A 23,054-nucleotide genomic window follows, 5' to 3' on the forward strand; every position below is an offset into this window, starting at 1 on the left:
CAATTATTTATTGCAAATCTGAACCATTTATACTGTTTACTGGCTGACACAATGTAAAATTTTGATCCAAATGTTAATGTGTCCATGACATTGCATAATTCTGTTCCATGCCGCGGTTTTTCTCTTCTAAATGAATCGAATGTGCAGTACAAGGAAATGGCATCTTTAATGGATGAATGATTTACAGCCTCAAACTTATAAGGCTATTATTTGTGTAACTAAGGGAGAATTGACTAATTGTAATAACACAGCAAATTAGACAAATTTAAGATTGTACTGGGAATAAATTTGTAGGGAGAAAATGAGAATAACTCACTGAGTTTTTAAAGGGTAACTGATAAATCTCACTTTAGCTTTACAGGTCAGTTGTATTTTGGGGGGAGATAAGGTACCTTTGAGGCCAAACAGACTTATAAATATTCAATTGAGTAGAACATAGATAAAAATTACCTCTTCATAAAGAACCATATGTGTAGGAGAGAGTACTTCCAATTCTCCAAATGTTTACTGAAATTGCCCACACAAATGTTTTCAGCAGTTGGGTGAAAACAAAGAGTTTATAGTTATGTGGTTTCCATGAAAAAGACACCAATTTTAGCATATTTACCTTCTATTTGTCAAGCATGCAACACAATGCCAGGGAAGAATGATTTCCTAATGGAGATCTTCATGATTTTTCAAAATAAAAAATATGTATCAGCAAAAATCATATTTATTTCTTTCTCAGGTATTCCTCTTAGGTTGTTTATATCGATTTCTGTTATTCTGTTACTTCTGCCCGCAGAGAGATTGTTAAGATACAAAGTGCCTCAAGGCAGCTCTAATTAAATCTCCAAGAAGCGAGCTGGGATATCTGAACACAAGGACGTTTGAAGTGAAGATTCCTTTAATACTTTGGCCCCGGTGGCTCCCACAAATTCACGATGGGAGAACACGGATTTGGGGGTGCTCTAAGAATCATATTAAAATATTTGTGCGTCCTTCCCAATTATACACAAAATAGCCTTCTCTGCCCCAGAGTGCCAGACCCTCCCTGCTGCTGGCCTGGTGTCCCTTCCTGCCCCTGTTGCCAGACACACCCCTCCCCAGTCTGTTCTCCACATCTTTCTATTTTTTTTTCATGATAATATTTTTATTATATTATGTTAGTCACCATACAGTACATCCCTGGTTTTTGATGTAAAGTTCGATGATTCATTAGTTGCGTATAACACCCAGTGCACCATGCAATACGTGCCCTCCTTACTACCCATCACCAGCCTAAACCAGTCCCCCACCCCCCTCCCCTCTGAAGCCCTCAGTTTGTTTCTCAGAGTCCATAGTCTCTCATGCTTCATTCCCCCTTCTGATTACCCCCCTTTCTTTATCCCTTTCTTCTCCTACCAATCTTCCTAGTTATTATGTTCCATAGATGAGAGAAACCATATCTTTCTAAACTGTGTGCTTGCCCTGCTTCTCACTGCTGAAGCTCATCCCCAGAATGGTCAAGATAAAGCACGAACACTTGAGCTGGGGGCACTCGGGCCCCTCTGAACCTCACCCCCTTGCCTCTGCACCACCTCTCTTGCCTTCCCCTGCAGCGCCCCCTCCTTTCCCTCAGGAGCCCCTTCGCCCTGACCATGAACCAGACGCTCCAGGGGATTTGTAATCCTTGGAACAGGCCACGTGCTTATCTCTCACCTTTGCACATCCCTATTCCCTCTGCTTTGGGTGCCCTCCTTACTGTGCTTGGCTGGCACTGATGCTCCCCCATGTGAGTTCAGACAACATCTCTGGGAAAACTTTGCTGAGCCCTGAGTGGGTCGGCTGCCCCACGCCCCCTGTCACAGCACCTCCATACCCAGCTGGGAGCCTTGGTTCTTTAACCAGCCTCCAGGGCTGGAAGCTCCTGGAGGGCGTGCCTTGTCTTCCTTCTTTCTTTCTTTCTTTTTAAGATTTTATTTACTTATTTGACAGAGAGACAGCGAGAGAGGGAACACAAGCAGGGGGAGTGGGAGAGGGAGGAGCAGTCTTCCTGCCGAACAGGGAGCCCGATGCGGGGCTCGATCCCAGGACTCTGGGATCATGACCTGAGCTGAAGGCAGACGCTTAATGGCTGAGCCACCCAGGCACCCCGCATGCCTTGTCTTCTTTGCTGGACTTGGCCACAGAGTAAAGGCTTGGTAAATGTATGAGGAATAAATGAAACCCCCATTGAATATCCACTTTGTGTCTGGCACAGCACAAGGCCCTGCAAGGAACACACAAGTAGTTTGCACATGCTCTCTTCTCGCAAACAGAATAGCTTGCAGTTAAGGAGAGGGACAGGAGAAACCAGAAATAACAGCAGAATATGTGAAAGGACACAAGAAAGGCGAGACTTGCTAGAGGGCTTCAGCAAATTGAAATTCATTCTTTTAAACTCATTATCTTCTCTTTGTTTCTCTTTCTCTCACCCTGAAATCAAGCAGACCTGCAGTTCAATCCTCATTCAACCACTTTTAATGGCGTGACCTTGGACAATTTGCTTTACCTAAGCCTCAGTTTCTCATTTGTAAAATGAAGATAATAATATTTACTTACAGGATGCTGTGAGGATTACGGCAGATTGTGCAAAGGGTCAAGTGCACAGAAACGACTCCGCAGACGGTGCTGGGAGTATCGTTTCAAGAGGAGGTGCTGCTCCATACGTCAGCTCTCACCAGTCAGCGTCTTCCACGGCTCCTTTGGGGAAGGTCTCTTAGAGTAGGAGCCTTATCTGCATGTGGCCAACATTCAAATAGGACACAATGTATTCCATTCCTTTCAATATCGGTTGTGAATTAATACTTGGAAAGGCCACGGGACTAGTAGCCTTTAATTTGAGTCTTTTTGAAATGTTAAGGACTCAACGACAGAAACCACAGCTTATGCTCTGTGAGGACTTAGAGACTTTTTGTTGAATTGTAATTGGAGAACTTTAAAAATCTGATTTATTTGTCCAGCACATATTTATTGTGTTTTTGTATAGACCTTTGGCTATATCCACCTTTTCTTCCCCGGACCTCTGTCTGGAATGGAAAAATGTCAGGGGAAAATGGAAAGCAGTAACCAACTGCAGCAACGTAGACCATAGTGATGTAATCACTGGTTGAAATTGGTTCCGACTTTAGTATTAATTGCACTGCCTGTGTCAGAGTGAAGGACCAAACACCATTGCTGTAACTTATATGATAAATGAAGCCAAGACTACTTACTGCACACCATCTTAATAAAGGACCTATGGGTACACTGCAGTCAAGAATTTGGATTGTAAAATTAGACAGACCTGTACAGCTGTGTGATTTCACACAAATTACTTAGCCTTTTTAAACTTCAGATTCTTCAGCCATTTCATGGGAATTATAAACCCTACTTTGGGAGATTGCTTTGAGGGTCAATTAAGATAATGCATACAAAACACTTAACCCAGCAAGAACTCAAAAAAGATGGATATTTTTGTTATCATTTTGAAGATAAATCATGGAACGTGCAGCATTTTAAAATACATTAAGGACACCTGTTTGAGAGAGAAGATTTTTACATTATTCTGACTCAACTGAATGCCCAGCCTATAATCACCGGCCACTGCAACCATGCCGTCCTCTAGACCACCAAAAAATGGGGCAGACATTAAACACACATGCAAGAAACAAGATCAAAATATCCCAAGATCCTAACTACACCAATGAAAGGAGAAATTTCACATTACTTATAAATAATCAGCCACCACCCTCAGGATTGGTGACATCGCTTAGTCTAGCTTTCTTTGCTATCAAGCAAAATTGGAACGTGGGAATATTTAAAAAAAAAAAAAAAAGGAAAGACTTTTTTTTAGGCTTTAAGAGAGCAGTCAGGCTCAGGCCTCTGCATTCAGGAACAGCCTCAAATGAGTTTTTGAGCATTTTCTCCAATCTATAACCAAGAAGACACATTGATAGAGTTGAAAAACACCCACATTAGACAAATTTCAAGCTGGGTCCCCATACTGGAACGTGAGAACACTGTGAAGAAATCTTATTTGCACATCACTTCAGTATCTTTGGAATAACACAATTATCTTGTCAGAAATATTTCGTGGTAAAGGCATTAAATGTGTTAATATCATTAATTGAAAATATGCCACAAGTTCTATAACCCTGTTTAGATGCTTCTCCAAATTTTAATACTCAGAGATTCTAAAAATAAAAGGAGCCTGGGCCACCGTCTTGCCATATAAGGGATCACACCCTTTCTTAACTCACTCAGGCATCAATGCCTGATTTTGATCGACAGAGGGAAACTACCCCTTTTTCATTTTAAATGTATTTATTTTACTTTCATATCCCATTCAAGAAGAGAAGCCACAAGCAGGAATATATTGATTAAGAGCCTATTTTTAATTGTGTCCAATGGAAGAATTCCTTGGGAGTTGCATAGGGCTGTCTCACTGATGTACACCAAGAGGAATTCTAATTTTATATTATTTGTTCTAAACCAAAACATTTTACTTATTATTCATAATACATGTTGAAAGCAGACACCAAAATGGCTCATTTGGAGCCTTTTTGCGCTCACCCGCTAATGCACATTAATGCCAGTACACATTCTGTATTACAGATCCATAAAATGCATTTGCATAATATTGAAATTATAATCCCAAATGTGTTGTAAAAACCTTTATGAAAAATTGCTACTGCTCAGCTACTATACAGTGGCTAATTTTTAATCTTCAGCCTCTCAGCTGCGAGTAAAGATAGGGTCTTCTTTAAATAAAAATCTCAAGAGTAGAAGCCTGGAACTGAACTCTCCTCTCTCTTAAGTAGGATATTTTTAGTTAGGGGAATATAATATCCAAGTGCTAAACTGTTGCCTTCATGGTGATTCTGGCCTTTTGTGAGCTGACATCTCAACTTTGTAAATTAGGTTGAAAAATATCTCTAATTTACCTGCCTTGTATCAGTAATAGGATGAAGGCCTCTCTCTTCCTAGTCAGCGAAGAGCCTTCTGGAAAAGAACCCAAGTGTCTGGGGTGGCAAATATTTTAGCAGAGAATACCACTGGCCACTGTTTCTTGGGTGCCATCTCTGTGTTCGGTGGTGTAGTGAAGTCTTGATTAAATTACAACAAAACCTCATAATTCAATGACATAGACACAGGTCCCTCATCGTGAAACAATCTAGAGAGTGTAGGCACTTGGCAGGGTCTCTCACCTCTCAGAGGGAGACCCACTTGTATTAGCTCCCATGTCTCAAATGCTACATCCAACAATAGTGTTAATTACAGATGTTTGATACTTGAAGTGATTCCACAACTGTGCTCTCAAATAATTTTCAGAGAGTTCTAGGTGAGACTTTCCTAGATTAATGTCACTGAGTTGCCTTATCCACTTAGGCTTTAATAAGGGGAACCCTCCATAATGGTTGGGCTGAATGCTAACCATGTGCCCAGTGGGGCCCAGGAATGGCCTTGCCTTTCCTCTGTGGAATTTGGTCATCTTTAGGCCGTTGGCCCCTCTTGTCGTTTCACATAATCCTAGGCAGAAATTCATTCTCTCTGCAACCCTAGGCAGTTCCATACAATTCACATTTATGCTGTGACCAAACTGTGAAAAAAGGACATGTTCTCTGGTACTCCTTCAACAGGCTGTACTCCTTCCTCCTAACTCTCTTCAAAATTTACAGCTAGAAGAAGGAGAAGAGGAAACCAGAGTCGAACAGGCCCGGCCCCAGTGGTTGGCCACCTTCGACTAGTGGCTTCCTGACAAGGACCAAGAGAGAACCAGACATAAGACAGAATCAATCCCCTATTCCATTTGGGGGATTGTGGTCTCGAAAAAAAATTTTCTTATTTCTCTGGTCACTTATACTATTTAATTTTAATAGGTATTACGTCCAAATGCAAAAGGTCTAATCATTCACAGGTTACTTTTTATGCGATGGGAAGTATATTTTTTACTTAAAACAAGCAGTAGCATATTATATGTGATCTTCTGCACCTCTTTGTTTTCATTCTTTAGTATCTTAGAAATCCCTTTTTACAGAGACCTATAGAGCTGCCTCTTTCTTGTAATACCTATGTGCCTTAACTCATTTAATCAGTCTTCTTTTGATGGATATTCAAATTGTTTCCAATTATTTGCTATTACAAACATTGCTACAATAAATCAGTAATTCATAGGTCATTCTGAAATGGGTAAATAGATGTGTAAGATAAAGTCCTGGAAACGTAATCACAGGGACACAGGGAATGTATCCTTTTAATTTGGGTAGATTTTGAAACCGTAGGGAGTGCCCCAATTTACACTCTCTCCTCCCCCAGCCCCTCACCAGCGAGGCAGGAACACTGCTCCTCGGCTTAACCTTTTCAGTCGGGGGCTTCTGAGAAGCAGGGACTGGGACTTGAGAGGAGATAGATTCAGAGGCGGGCCGGACAGAGGCCTGGCTCCACAGGGCAGCCGGTGGCCAGTCTGTTTCCCAGGCACGTGACAGAATGAGAAAGACTGGGAAACTCTTGATGAGCCCATTCTTACTCATTTCAAACTACTCCGAAATAAATTCAAACATATGGGTCCCCTGTCTGCTGCGAAAAGTGTCCAGGAGGTAAATTCCACAGCCTTTTTGGGTAAACTATTTGGACTTCTCACAACTCTTCTGAAAGTCAGGACATTTTTCCTTATGTCTAATATAAATCTTTCTCACATACATCCACTTGCGAAAAACGTGCGCTAACATTACCCCAGAGCCGTGCAAGTTCAGCTGGGTAGACAACATGATGCTCTAATTTCATGGCTAAATTATGTATCCTCCTTTTTAAAAAAACAACACACATCCCCTAAACCACTTGAGAAACTTTTAATGCATATGCAAGGGATAGCATGAATGTTTTTATCTTACCCTGCATTTAACTTACTGTGTGTGTGTGCTTGAAAATTTTGCCACGCTCTCTTCTTTTATTCTTCTCGTGTATTATAATCCTAGAATTATGATACACTCTCGTAAGATGCTGATTAACATATAGCTTTCTTAACAAGGCTTCCAAAATCACTTCTGAGGAACCAGACAATGTCGCTGTGACGGAGAGGCTTGCAGGTTATTTCTGAATGTATCTTTCTTCTTCTGTCTAGATACAGCAACTATTTTAGGAACATTTGGCATCCAAAAAATTCCAGCATTGTGCAAATTAAAACATCTGCTTATACTTTGACACCCTCATTCTTCAAAGGTTAGTTGGATTTGCGGTTGCTTTGTTCAACAAGACTGCTCTTAGAGCCCAAAGATGCACATTTAATTATTGGGAAGATATGTTTGACAGAGCTGTGGTGGAAAAAAATTACCCTTCATATTCAGACCAGCATTAACATTTTTATAGAAGGAGATTGCCTGAGAGTCAAAGAAGGGGGAAACTCCAGGAAAATAAATATGAATCTATTTGGTCACTGGTCTCCTTTTACTGATTTACAAGACACCAACCAACGACTCTTTGCTCTGTTGCCTAGAACTCATCAGTTTGCTCTCAGGCTGGCATTTCTGATTTCGGCGGAGGTTAAAGACAGCAAAGTAAACTCTGCTTCCAACAATAAATAACAGAGGGAGTTATTCTTTTCATTCAAACAGGCTTTAGATCACAGCAGACAGCTACAACCAGGTGCATTTAGCTACATTTGTCATTGCCATGAATGCAAAACATGTCAAGAATCTGCCGCACACAGGTCTCTCGCCAGCCTATTCCCCCTTCAATATGCGTCCATTCCCAGCTGTGGTCGAGCTGTTGTCAACCAACAGCGGAAGGAAGGGCTGAGGCGCCTATAGGAACGGCACCATCTCCTGATTGGTTTGCTTGTTTACACAGGTCACTGGTGCCAGGTAGCAGATTGTACACTGGAAGTCTTTCCGTATCTCAGGCCAAAGACTGGTAATCTCCCCGGGCAATGCCAAGATAACACATGTCAAGAGGCAGCAGTGGCTGGTAAGCCAACTCATCACTCACCTCGTCCCACCGCCCCTTTCTGGCCCCCTCCTATTGCCGCCTTTTCCTTGCCATTCCAGAAGCCACAGACCTTCGCTGTTGGACCGGGGAGGAAAGGGAGAGGAGATGGGGAATGCATAACACATGCAGCCAGAGGAATCTGGTGAGGCAGGAACCAGCAGGTGAACAATGACTCATTTGGAAATGTGCAGCTGGGTGTGTGTTATTTGCATATCAGGGACCCTTTGTTAAAGTGGATGGCCCAGCTGTGTGGGCGCATCAGCGGGGGGCCGGTCTGAGGCCAGGAGATGAATCCTCCTAGAGAGCAGAGTCACTTCCCAACTAATCTGTGCACAAGTTAAGAGAAGGCGCTCTCATCGGGGACCTGCTGCAGAAAAGCTGTGAGGTTCCGAGATTTATTTTCCTTCTGCCAAGTATATTATTTCCAAACTCGCCTTTTCAAGATCTTGCAAATTCCCTTGAAAAATGATTTAACAATTTAATGAAAACAACAGTGAAACAAAAGCCGTGTTGTTGAGGGACAGAGGTAAGGCTGGGTTTGAAATGAGTGACGAACCTCGTAATGAGGTGTGCAGCTTTGTATATTAAGTGATTTCTCTGCGGTACTTTTCCAGATGTGATGGAATACATTTATTTTTGTGCTCATCTGAACTGAAATAATACAAATGAGATACTAAAAAGATATCATTACGTGCAGAAGTAGGCGAAGAATTTAGAACCCCAATTCTGTAAGTTAACAGCTGTGCGCGAAGCAATTCGAAACGGCTTCGAGTCTGCAGGTTGCCCGGGAACCTCTGTCAAGCTCGTATGGACCAGCGATGATCTACGTGTGAATCCTGCATGTTGATAGTTCAAGTCTACTTTATTTCAGGCAAAAATAAATAGCTGGTAGTAAGAAGTCTGTCTCCACCGAAAGCCTGCGCTATAGCTGAATACAGCCGCTGCGGTAGTGCAATAAAATGGGATGAGTTTTAAACTACCAGATGGTACCCTGTACAGTGCCTGAAATAAAATGGAGAATTAGGGTGCCCTAAGGTGTGCACAGGAAAGGCAATTACATGAAATAAATGGGCCTCAGGCCTACGGGATGCTCAAGTATGCTACACAGGAGACAAATAGTACATCTGGTGAACAGATTTTATCACACACTGGAAAGCCATAAAGCACACCGTTGAATATCAGATCCCCATCTCACAATGACATTTTACCTGTGTTGGTATTCAATGCTGTTTATTTTAAAAGGTGCTGTAATCTCAATGATGTGTTTTAAAAGCCTCTGTAACGCTGTTTCCTACTATGTACGATTTTTGGGGGGACAGACAGATACCCAGTGCAATGAGATCTTCTGGACAAATAGCCACTCTGGTGGGACGAGATCATGTTTTGATTTCATTTATCCCATTGCTGATGTGATTTTAGTAATAGGATTATACTTGTCAGCACTCCCTGTTTGGGAAAATGCCAACATATTTTTAATACTAGTTCCCATATCTCCATTTCATTGTCTGTAACCTCACTAGAGTTTCCCTCACCGCCCGCCCCCCTTTTTCTTAATGTTCAAAGAAAGAGCGATTGTAGGTGGTGAGGGTTTGCAAGGAGAATTTGTAGGCACGGAGCCCTTTCTCATTTCTTCCTCCACAAACGCAAATCTGCTTTCTGTTTGAATATTGCGTGTTCCTTTTCTATTGTTAAAAAAAAAAAAAAAGACTGAGGAGCACGTAACATTCATTATTGTTTTAAGAGTTGCTGTAATAAAATCCTCTCAGTACTTAAAGATAGCTTTAGTGTCCCTCCTAGGATTCATTCTAGCTTTCATAATTGGGTAATTGCATCCCCTCCCCCACCAATAAATATTTTCACCCAATTAAGTTTAAAACTATAATAAATTTTAAAGAATTATAGTCTAAAAATTCATACCCTAGAACCAGTATTAAGTATGAATATTTATCTTTAGCCACAGAGCAGAGCGGCCCGTCTATACGCCTCTAACAGCTTCTGTGCCGTGTCCTGGCTCTCCAAGTGTCCGAGAGCTGCCATCGGCAGTGTGGCCTCCATGGGGCCAGGCAGGAGCTGCAGGAGCTGGGGTGTGGTTTTCAGACAAGCAATCCTTCGCTCCACCTTCCAGTCCTTTGTTTCCAGACAGTGCTCTTCAAAACATTCACTCATTTATTCACTCAACCATTCACTTATTCGTTAGCTCGTTCATTCATTCATTCGTCCATTCCTCTGAGCACAGGGCGGGGCCCAGGAGGGACCAGGTGGGCTGCCTGTACAGAGCTTACCTTTCGCTCCCTCCCCTTTGCTCCACACACCAATTGTGTCCAGATCAAGCCCCCTGTTGCACAAGAGCACGTGTTCTCAACGGTAAAGGGCAACTCAGTGACATAGGCCCCTGACCACAACACTCAGATGTGCGGTAAATGCATAGGAGTTCACAGTCCAACAGTCACATTCCAAGCTCCAGCCCACTAGAGACACACAAACCTCGTTTCTTCCTTAACAAAACAGCAATTCAATCACAGGCCCCAAAGCCAGTAATGCCCGGGGCTCTGAAGCCAGCAGCCCGGACCACGGGGTCCCATTAGAGTGGCTGAAGCTGAAGTCTGGCAGAAAGGAGAAGAGCAGGAGAGACTTAGTGCAGCCAGAGCAGGAGGGAGAGTCAGGGAATGAGTACAAGGGAAAGAAAGAGCCAAAAGAAAATGTTCAGTGGGCCCAGTCTGGATGAGGAGAGGAAGGACCCTGAGCTCTGGGAAAAGGCTAGTCCTGAAGGCGTTGTGGGGGAGATATACTTCACAGCTCCCCTCCACCTCCTCTCCTCAGACTGGCTACGTCCTTCCATCCACTCTGTCCCCTCCCCCTACACCAGCCGTTCTGTCATGCCACCCCCAAATGCCCAGGCGTGCTCTTCCCTGGCCACCCCCTCTGCCTCCACCATCGAAGCTTGGCGACCTCTACACCATCCCCATCTAAGCACATGGTGGTATGGACAGCCAGGTAGCTGTGCTTCCGATGACAGGTCGTGAGAGAACAACGCCTTGAAAATGCAGAGGGGTGGTGCTGAATCCCCAGGTAACAGCATTTTAGGTACTGAATCCTATTAAGGAGGACTATGCCAATGACAATATCAGGTTGGCAGGAAAATTATAAGATATTTAGAAAAACTTTAGCTTATAAAGCTCTATATAAATGTCAAGAATTTCTGAGAACATCGAGAGGGAAGTTGTTTCAAAAATTGAAGCGGTCTCAATCTCATAAAAGCCATCTATGAAAAGCCTACTGCAAGCATTATTCTCAATGGGGAAAAGCTGGAAGCCTTTCCCTTAAGATCAGGAACACGACAAGGATGCCCACTCTCGCCACTATTATTCAACATAGTACTAGAAGTCCTTGCAACAGCAATCAGACAACAAAAAGGGATAACAGGTATCCAAATCAGCAAAGAAGTCAAACAGTCTCTCTTCGCAGATGATATGATACTCTATGTGGTGGAAAACCCAAAGGAATCCACTCCCAAACTATTAGAAGTTATAGAACAATTCAGTAAGGTGGCAGGATACAAAATCAATGCCCAGAAATCAGTTGCATTTCTATACACGAATAACGAGACTGAAGAAAGAGAAATTAGGGAATCCATCCCATTTACAATAACACCAAAAACCATGCGTTACCTTGGAATNCGTTACCTCGGAATTAACTTAACCAGAGATGTAAAGGATCTATATTCTAGAAACTACAAATCACTCTTGAAAGACATTGTGGAAGACATAAAAAGATGGAAAAATATTCCATGCTCGTGGAACAGAAGAATAAACATAGTTAAAATGTCTATGCTACCCAGAGCAATCTACACTTTCAATGCCATCCTGATCAAAATACCAACGACATTTTTCAAAGAACCGTNTATATCCTAGAAACTATAGATCACTTTTGAAAGATATTGAGGAAGACATAAAAAGATGGAAAAATATTCCATGCTCATGGATTGGAAGAATTAACATAGTTAAAATGTCCATGCTACCCAGAGCAATCTACACTTTCAATGCTATCCCGATCAAAATACCGAGGACATTTTTCAAAGAACTGGAACAAATAGTCCTTAAATTTGTATGGAACCAGAAAAGGCCCCGAATCTCCAAGGAACTGTTGAAAAGGAAAAACAAAGCTGGGGGCATCACAATGCCGGATTTCGAGCTGTACTACAAAGCTGTGATCACAAAGACAGCATGGTACTGGCACAAAAACAGACACATCGACCAATGGAACAGAATAGAGAACCCAGAAATGGACCCTCGGCTCTTTGGGCAACTAATCTTTGATAAAGCAGGAAAAAACATCCAGTGGAAAAAAGATAGTCTCTTCAATAAATGGTGCTGGGAAAATTGGACAGCTAAATGCAAAAGAATGAAACTTGACCACTCTCTCACCCCATACACAAAGATAAACTCCAAATGGATGAAAGACCTCGATGTGAGACAGGAATCCATCAAAATCATAGAGGAGAACATAGCCTGCAACCTCTTTGACATCGGCCACAGCAGCTTTTTACATGACACATCTCCAAAGGCAAGAGAAACAAAAGAAAAAATGAACTTGTGGGACTTCATCAAGATAAAAAGCTGCACAGCCAAAGAAACAGTCAAAAAAACTAAGAGGCAGCCCACGGAACGGGAGAAGATATTTGCAAATGACACTACAGATAAAAGACTGGTATCCAAGATCTACAAAGAACTTCTCAACTCAATACACGAAAAACAAATAATCAAATCATAAAATGGGCAGAAGATATGAACAGACACTTTTCCAATGAAGACATACAAATGGCTAACAGACACATGAAAAAATGTTCAAAATCATTAGCCATCAGGGAAATTCAAATAAAAACCACATTGAGATAACACCTTACACCAGTTAGAATGGCAAAAATGGACAAGGCAGGAAACAACAAATGTTGGAGAGGATGTGGAGAAAGGCGAACCCTCTTACACATTGGTGTGAATGCAAGTTGGTACAGCCACTGTGGAAAACAGTGTGGAGGTCCCTTAAAAAGTTAAAAATAGAGCTACCCTATGATCCAGCAATTGCACTACTGGGTGTTTACCCCAAAGATACATACGTAGTGAAGAGAAGGGCCATATGCACCCCAATGTTCATAGCAGCATTGTCCACAATAGCTAAATTGTGGTAGGAGCCTAGATGCCCTTCAACAGATGACTGGATTAAGAAGATGTGGTCCATACATACAACGGAGTATTACTCAGCCATCGTAAAGAACGATTACCCAACATTTGCAGCAACATGGACGAGACTAGAGGAGATTATGCTAAGTGAAATAAGTCAAGCAGAGAAACACAATTATCATAAGGTTTCACTCATTTATGGAACATAAGAAATAGCAGGAAGATTGGTAGAAGGAAGGGAAGAATGAAGGGGGGTAAACAGAAGGGGGAATGAACCATGAGAGACTATGGACTCTGGGAAACAAATTGAGGGCTTCAGAGGAGACAGGGTTGGGGGATTGGGAATAGGCCAGTGATGGGTATTAAGGAGGGCACATATTGCATGGTGCACTGGGTGTTATAGGAAAATAATGAATCATGGAACACTACATCAAAAACTAAGGATATACTGTATGCTGACTAACATAACATAATAAAAAATTATTTAAAAAATAAAATAAAAAACAAATAAAAATTCAAGATTGATAACCTGAAAAAAATCAGAATCTAGTCGCCTTTGTTCTTCACATACCTTTCTGGTGGTGGCAATTGGGGTTTACAGAGAGGGAACACCCTGAATTTTGAACTTCAACAGCTAAGCTAGAACTAAAACCAATCTGGTATGTGGCTCATTATTTCCTATGCAGAGCTGATCAAGATAATGGCAATAATACTTCATGTCGTTTTCACGCTCACATATTTCAGTTGATTTCAAAGATTTCATTTGGGGAAATAAAAGTAGTGCATTAAAAAAAAAGTCTTAAAAAAAAGCAGGGAAAGATGACAGGGAAGAATTTGCAGGGAATCTCTTTTGTGTCTGGATTCAATTTTTACTGTATGCAGATTTTTCATCAGTTCTTGATAAGCAGCACAGTGAAACTGCAAGCAAGGCTGGAGGGTGATGTGGATGGTTGTACGTTTCTAGGAAGCTCTAAGGGAAAAGTGTGCAGGCAGGGGATCTTGTCATGAGCTGTGTGTTTGTTTCAATGCTGTTTCTCCAAGGGCAGGTTGCTCCAAGGGGGCTGCTTGCCGCCTGATGCCTATCATTGTGTCACCTGCCCAGAAGGCAGTGTTAGTTGAAAAAGGGACCAATCCATGGGGCGCCTGGGTGGCTCAGTTGGTTAAGTGTCCAACTCTTGATTTTGGCACAGGTCATGAACTCACGATCATGAGATCAAGCCCCACGTCAGGCTCCACACTAGGTGTGGAGTCTGCTTGAGATTCTCTCTCTCCCTCTCCTCTGCCCCTTCTCCCCTGCTCACCCTCATTCTCTCACTCTCTTACAAAAATAAAAATAAAAAAGAAGGGCTCAGTCCAGAATTACCAAGGTCACAGGGAGATACCCCCGTCCCCCACCCAGATGGAAGTAGCCTGAACACATGTGGACAAAGGTCATTTCTATGGCAACTGTCACTAGGCGCCCTGCCAAGGAGGCTGTCTGGGACTTAGTGGACTGAAGGCAAGAAGGCAGCATCTCTGTCCTGCCCCATGCGCCCGCATCAGCAAGCACACCTGGCTTCCCAGAGCAAGGCACCACCACATGTCTGCTGACGCAAACACAGACAGGTGGAATGGCCACTGCTGTTGTTCTCTGGCTGTGGAACCCCAGCAAGTTATTCCCCCCCTTAAAACCTCAGTTCTCTGCTCTGTGAAGTGGGCATGAAATATTTGTACTTTCCTCACGAGACTGTGATGAGGAACAAATGAAATAATCCAAAGAAAGGGCAAAGTACAATGCCTGGCTCACAGGAAGGGCTCAACAATTTTTAGCTTTTCTTACAAATAACAACTCTGTAGGCAAGGATAAATGAATTCGAGGTGTGGAGAGGAAAGGGAAAGGAGGCTTTTGGTGGGGCGTTACAGAAAAGCGTCAGAAGGCATGTAGGAGAAAAAAGACATGGAAAATGGCACAGTGGGTGCAGGGGACAGGCAGGAGGTCCTAGAATCAGATCGAATTAGAAGTAGAATTGGCTTGGTCCCGCTCTCCATCTGATGTTGCAGGATTTTCCATCATCGAGGAGCCCCAGCCAAGGAACAGAAATCCTTTGGGATAAACAGAAGCAAATGGTGAGCATGGGAGAGTCACTCGAAGGCCATTCTAGAAGCTGGCTTGGTGACAATAAATAATGAAACTGTGTGGCAACTTACCTAGCAGTTATTGGATATGGTGAGAGGCAGGTCATAGCTATCGTGGGACCTGTGGGTATAAAGACAGGGAAAGTGGGGAAATGGGTCCTGAGGGTAAGGACTGGCTATTAGGAAGGAAGCCAAAGTGAGGACAACCCTAGGTTGTCATCACAGGGACATTGCCAAGGCTGTGTGAAGACCCTTAGAGACCAGAGGATCTGCAGTGTCCTGACATGTGCATGAACGTGTACAAATGCAAATGTGTTGTACTTACAGGAAATCAGTGACATTGAGGAACAGAAGCAATCTCTTCAGAAGGTTGAGTGAATACAAATGGCATCAAACACTGGCATTCAATTTTTTTAAGGTGGCAGAATAAAATGCATGTTAATTTGCAGAGAAAATAAGAAAAGTAAAAATGAGTTGAAAATGAAAATATAAGACTTGAACTGACTTAGAGATAATTCCAAAACGCTCTGAAGACAAGAGGATTGAAAAAACAGCTGGTATGTCAGAACGCGCCAGCAAGAATGTTGGATGGAGCAGAAATGAAACCAGACTATAGAAACATTTCGATGCCAATCCTATTAACTAAACAAATCTGAGATTTGTATGGCTTTGAGATCAGCAAAAACCTTGCTGTATATGGTTGATTTTACAGTGCTGGATAGGAGAATGATAAGAAAGAGAATTTCTTTAGGCTATAGACAGAAGAGAAACAGGAAGAGATAAGCCAGCAGTACATGAGAACAACCTCCATAAGTAAAAACTCTATACATGCATATTATATTTTCATAATATCTTGCAAAAGACTTCTATTTTCTCACCACCCTTTCTCAACTTACTGTCTTCAACCGAGTTCTATCTCGATGACTCCATTAACTCTTCTTTCAAACACCAATTGCCAAGTCTACTCACCTGTGTACATATACTCATTTATTCAATGCATGTTTACTAAACATAATCTACACATAGGACCTGTGCTAGATATTGGGTGATATGAACTCTGCCTTCACCGAGTTTATAATCTGAGGGAAAAGCAGATGTACACAGATAAATACATAGAACAAGACAAGAGATCAGTATTGAGTTCTACAAAGACAGTGCTTTGAGGACATGGCAAATGAGCCAGGAGCTGTGAATCTCCAGTAGGTGGACTGAGGGGGCTTCATGGGAGTTTAGGATTTCAAATAAGGAGAGCAGAAATGTGAAAAAATGTTCTAGGCAGAGGGTGAGTCAAGGTGTTCTCTCAGGGAACGGTAGGAAGTGGGGAGGTCAGGAGAGTAGAAGCACCTTCCCATTGTGGAAGACCCTGTTTGCCATATGATTAGTTCCGCGCATTACAAAGCAATGCCTTCTGCAACGTGGACAAACAGAGAAACCAAGAGTCCAGGGAGAGATGTTGATGGCCTGAACTAAGGCTATGGCAGAAGGAATGGAGAGGTGGCTGGATTTGAGAGACATCGCGGAGGTAAAATGAACAAGACCAAATGCCTTGTTGGGTGTGAGGAGTGAGGGAGAGGTTGGAACCCAGCATTCTTTTCAGAGTTCTCATTCTCTTTAACCTTCTCTCCCACACGACATTGCCTACTACTCCCGGCTTCTTGAAGGTTTCTTCTGATTCTTTTAATGAGGCGGCACTGCCCTGCTTCTCCTTCTGGTCATGAACAGAAACTTAATAAATGACCTTTGGTAGGAAATTCAACTCTTCATTCCAACATTCATCTCTCTAAAAGATTAAGTGATTTATGTGACTTGGGTCAAGTCGGAGTTAAGTGGTAGGTCTGAGACTCTGAGACTTATCTACCAAGCTGAGTTCCATCCCCCAGGGAGAAGAAAAGGGAAAGAGATTTGGTTGCAGGTGTGTACGTATGTGAGCCTTGAGAGTTGAAATGTTTCTAAGACTCTTTCGGCTGGGAATAATGCTTCATACCAGCAGGCAAAAATAGTTTACAGTTCATTCCCAAGATAGTGAGTTTTAAGTAGAGATATGATTTGGAATGGCTGACATATAAATCTTCTTCCCAGCCTTCAACATGAAGCACGAGTTTGATCCAACAGACGGCAATGAGTCTTTAAGAGCTGTAATGGCCCATCATGTCAAAGGGTATTTATGGATTTACAGAGTCTTCAGAAAACTGGATCTTGTACAAGCATGATAAAAGCCCACTGAATTTTTTGCACAAATAAATGAGTGCTTAGCTAGCTGTGTTTCTTAAATTCAATGACTCAGCCATCGTTCACTTGTAAAATACCCAAGGGTCCTAGTCTACATTTTGGAGTAATGTGCTACAGCATTTCTGTTGGAAGAACAGAGCAGTTTGGGGCTGTAGGAAACCACTAACGTCTATTTTTGTTTTGCACACTGTGAACTTCATAAGAAAAATGCTGCTGAGTGCAGGCTTTTATGACAGTCATTCCTCAGGTCATATCTCTAGTGACAAATGGGTGACGAGAGCAAAAGAGTCTCGTATTTAAAAAAGCTGATTTGGGACATAGCTTGATAATCTAGGAGCCAACCATTTTGCTAGACTATCAGTTGATAAGACTTACAAACCAATGACTTTATAAATGGAAGTCTTTCCTGTAGGACCAGCAAGTTCTCTCATTTCCAGCAAGTCGTTGGGGAACTTTTTCACTCTCATGAGCTCTCCTCTCTGACAAGGAGAAAAATAGCTAGCTACTCTCTGTATGTTCATGAATGCTTGTCATTCAATGTTTGAAACAAAATATTTTTATAAGTAACTTGTGGTAAACAAAGCTTTTTGATAAGTAGCTGGTACTAGAACAGTCAATGCTGCCAGAGGACGTTCAAGTTCCCCAGGTCTCCTGTGTGTGCCAGAAGCCAATGTGCTTTGGGCTCAATGGAAAATCAGAGACCGAATGTTTTCTGATTTGTGTCAGGCAGGTAAATCTGGACCTACCAGTGACCATTTCTTTAAAAAAAAAAAAAAGCTTTCCCAGTCTTTACTTTTTGTGAGATCAATATTGAGGAAGGGCTAGATAGAATGTTTCTTTCTTGGTTTTGAGTATTAAAATGGGAACATGTCATATAATGGCGGCCCTGTCAGGAGCAAAGTCAGAGGGCCTGACGCAGGCTGCGGCACCATCACCACGGTGTTAGTCCTCCAGGAAATCTCCTAAATCCCCGAGAGAGAGGCAGAGTTCTCTAGCTTGCTGATGTGAGGACGAGGAGATTGAGAAAAACGGGGCAAGACCAGGAGGGGTTGTACATTCCACCTCTGAGTCGTTGCCTTACTTGTCAAGGGAAAAACTCAATTTTTCTAAAGAATCTGAAGCTGAGTGGCCTCAACTTCTATCTACATGAGATAAGTGATATTCAGAGGACATGAAAAACCCATATGTAATGGAAGCTCCCCTAAGAATCATACAGAATTCCAAACAGATAATATAAGTGGGTATTTAAAGAAAAGTGGAAGGCTGGTACTTTAGGGGCACCCAGGCAGTAAGATGAAGACTTGTTTCCAAAGGGAAAATGGAATCAATTGAAAAAGTGAAGTTCCCAGTCCTCTCTAGTGATGCTTCAGGAAGACTCCAGACTCAGTTTTAGGGATCAGACAATTTTTTGGGCATTTGAAACCATACACGTCTCCTTGATTGTGAAAACACTTAATCTCCAGGCAAGACGGGAAACACGTGTGTGTCTTCCTTTCATCTCTCTCCAGGGCAGCCCACTGGGTGGGGAATGCTCAGAGGGAGTGGTGAAAAGCCTGCCTGGAGTTTTCCAGCCTTTTCCTAGTACTGTCCTCTACTGTGGGACCACCAACTCCTCCTGGATTCGGGGCTCAAGGGATTGACCATAGTGTGCACAGGCCTAAGGGGTTAGGCTGTTGGTTCTGGCCACTAGACTTAATTTAGGTAAACAATGGGCACTAGCAAAGACCACTGAGCAGAGAAAGGGCATAATTGGAGTTGTGCTCTAGAACGATCATTCTGCCAGCAGTGTGGAAGAATGAATTTGAGCAGGAAAAGGATGATGGCAGGGAACACAGTCTTAGCTTTTCACTAAGTTCAAGTGAGGGATGATGAAAATTTGGAGGACAGAGGTGATTACACGGCCCACCCCTGACCACAGTTATTGGTATCAAGAGCAACCATGAGACTTACCAACTTCTACATGACCCCCAACCATGGCATGCCTGCCTCCGTGGCCTCTGTGTCTATGCCTGGCTTCTCCCATGAGATCCTCCACACCGGCCTCAGACATGAGTCTACATGTCATAAGCACGTCGGCTTCTAACAGGTTTTAACGTGCATTCCTTATCATAAATGACTTGTAGTGAACTTGCGGTTTTGGCACAGGGCCATTTCCTCATCCTGCTCATAACCAACCCCAGCAAGATCTCCTTTACCTCTGTCACATTTCATTTCTGATAACAGAGACAGGCAGAACAGGGATACGTGCATGGTGACAGCCTGGCAAATAGCCGTTCTCTTCCAGGATGAGTAAGGTCAGGAGAGGACTTGACAGCTAAGACCAGCATCAGCATCATCAGAAATAACAATAATAATGACAAGTAATAAAAAAAATTATTATTACAGCTTTGTACTTTGTACTGAGTACTTGCTTTGTACTAGATTTGGGGCTGTGTTTATAAATGTTTTGTCATTTAGTTCTCATAACAACCCCATCAAGTGGGTACCATTAGTCTTTCTATTAAACAAAAGGAAAACCAGGCTTAAATAGGGTTTAAGAAACCTTAAATACGTGTCAAACTTATATAGTGTTATATGTTAATTATATCTCAGTAATGCTGGGGGGAAAAGCATGCAATCTACAACATCCACGCACAAAAAAGAAACTTTCTTAAAGTTACACAGGTAGTAAGTGGCAGAGCAGAGTTTTAAATATAGGTCTGTCTTATTCCTGAGCCCCTTCTTATTGAGTAACCTCGTGCCACAAAGAACACTGGGCACCTCATCATTTCCTGAATATCTCCTAATCTATTCCTGGGGCAACCCCTTAGTATGAAGTCAAATTAAACCAAACTGCAGGCATTTCTTCCAGTCTAATTCAATTTAGAAAGAAGAGTGTCCCAAGTCATGCGAGACCCCTTTAGATTTAACCCAGCACCTGAGTTCTAGGTCTTGGCAAAAGGGGATTTATTAAAGTACCCAAACCAGATACTTTAATCCAGCACCCACCATGACCCTCCTTCCAGAGTTGGTGACTAGACTCATTCCAGTCACCTTGCAGGGACTTCCTGGCATAGAAAGTTTCCTGTTTCCAATTCATGAAATGTATGAGCCAACAGACAGTCTTGGCTCAGTGAGGTTTTGTGCCTTGATGCTAGTTATACGTGAACTCCAAGAGCACCGGGCAGCCATATCTGCCAAGGGAAGTGGGTCTATCAGCCAGGGCTCCAAGATCAAGGCTTCACCGGCCAAAGTGCATTGTCAGCTGAAAAAAAAATCACACTATTGCTCGTCATCAATTAAGGGCATGTTACAAAGAACCTCTAAAAAGTCTGATGGCATAGAGAAAGTAAACAAAAGATTAATATCCAACATTTATATGCAAGCAATACATCATTAATGATCATTATAGAGAGCTTGCTTAGTTCAAATGAGGTTCCAGAAGACTGGAAGCGTTCCACTGTAACACCATATTTATAATAGCCACCCTGGGGAACAGCAGGCCCATCAACTTGACATAGCTAATATGCAAGGTAATGGAAATAAGTAGAGGTGAAACGGAGCCACACGGACACTGAATTATCTCGGGAGCCAAACTCCATGCAAATAATTAGAGACTGCCTGTATATTAGCAGAGTGGAGAGGACATTCTTCAGACACCTTAGGTCACATTTTAACTTACCATTCGACACTGGCACATCATGTTGCCCTGCTACTTAAAATCACAGCAATTGGTGAGTTGAGAGAGGACAAAGCACTTCGGCTGAAAGCTGAGAAGTCTGTGCACAGGGTTGGGGAAGCGACATGATGCTGCAGAAGAAGGGGGTCTGGATTTGAGTCCCTGTCCCCAGAGACTCACTGTGCACCATTTTTCAGGTCACTTAACCTTCCCTTTTATTAGTTTCCTCAACTCTGAAATGTGAATAATATTGCCAAACCACACGTCTTATACTTGGTGTAAAGCAAAATATTGGCACTTATTTCAAAGTGCCTGGTAGCGTATGACAGGAGAGGGAAACGCAAATGCTCAATGAGCCAAGTGGCCTGCCTGGAGCCCAGGAGGACACAGTGGGGATTTTGCAAACAGGCTGGACACGCCCTCTAAAAGGGCCCTTTAGCTCAGCCCGTGCTGTCTTGAGGAAATGCATGCTTTGCATCCTGGGTCCTCTCATTGTAAAGCAAAATTGGAAATAGTTTTGTTTTGTTTTTTTTTTTTTGGATGTGTGCAAAATCTCTCAACTGTAAAACGCAGCAACTAAAAAGTTTCTACAACTCTGTTCATGACTGCATCCTGTTCATGGCCTATTAGTTTGCAACCTCTCCCTAATGGGTCATATGTTATAAGAGCAACTAGGAATTTTATTGGTTGATAATAACGATTGCTAACATTTATAGAATATTACTATGTACCAGGTCCTTCTAAAAGTTATATGAAGTAGTCCCAAGAAACCCATGAGACAGGTAATTTCATAACCCCAATTTGACGCATGTGGAAACTGGGTGAGATTATTACTGCTTAGAGTTAACTGGATTTTATGGAAGCCTTATTTTTTTTTTTAACTCAGCAGAGGGTGTGATGTAGGAACCCCTTCCCACCTTCAGCTTTCAACTTAACAAAACCCTTCCCCATTGACCGTTCTAGGGAAATATTTTCTCAAAGCATGGTTAACTGTAGATATTGCCTATAAAGAAGTACAGAGAATTTGTCCCCATTTCATCTCACACATTTACTTTTCTTTAGATTATCCTAACCCATGGAGTTAGTAAACCAAATAAAACTAACAAATCATTTTTATTTAGCTGGGCAAAGCAGGGAGCAGCCAGGGAAGGCAATTTCTTAGCCTGACTCAGATATCCGAGCTTGACATGAAGTGGAAAAGGTGAGCTGCACGATGTCCATCCTGTGCCAACTTCAAATACAAGGTCACTGAGTTGAGAGGTGGTGCCATGTTTCACCTTCTTATTAGTGTGAATGAAAGACTCTACCAGAGGTCTTCTGTCCTGGAAAGTCCTATCTAGAGGTGGTCTTTAAATTCAGGAAAGGTATTTCCAAAAAGATCTAGGAATGAAGAGAGAGGCTACCTACTGGACAGAAGGCCTCCATCTCTACATGAGGGGTCACAACCAGGTGACTATCTGAATGGTTACTGTTCTTGTCTTCTCCCTCGGTCAACCTCTGTCAATGCCTCTGTTATCCGTGAGACCACCGGACAGAAAACAAAAAACATTTGAGACGAAGTGTTATTCCCTGTGGGACAATTAGCAGAAAATGATCACTTGTGATTATTGGAAAAGAGCTAACGATAAAAGAAATGTCTGATAACCTAAAATCCTGAAGCATGCAGGACCTACTGTTTCACAGTCTGAGCTTCTGTTCCTACCCCTGGGGGGACCGCCATTTCCCACACTTGTGTTTTCTAGGCCCGGCCATTTCCAGCATTCCCCAGCAGCATGGAGACCGAGGGCTCCCAGGCGATAGAAGGCAGTTAAAAATATCAGAAGGAGCTGGCAACTGGAGGTCATAGTGATGGGAAGTAAGAAATGGAATCTTACCAAGGGTCAGCGTGTGGCACTTGGATGATTCCGGTG

Source organism: Ailuropoda melanoleuca, chromosome 2 (genome assembly GCF_002007445.2).
Source record: "Ailuropoda melanoleuca isolate Jingjing chromosome 2, ASM200744v2, whole genome shotgun sequence".
Classification (NCBI taxonomy): Eukaryota; Metazoa; Chordata; class Mammalia; order Carnivora; family Ursidae; genus Ailuropoda; species Ailuropoda melanoleuca.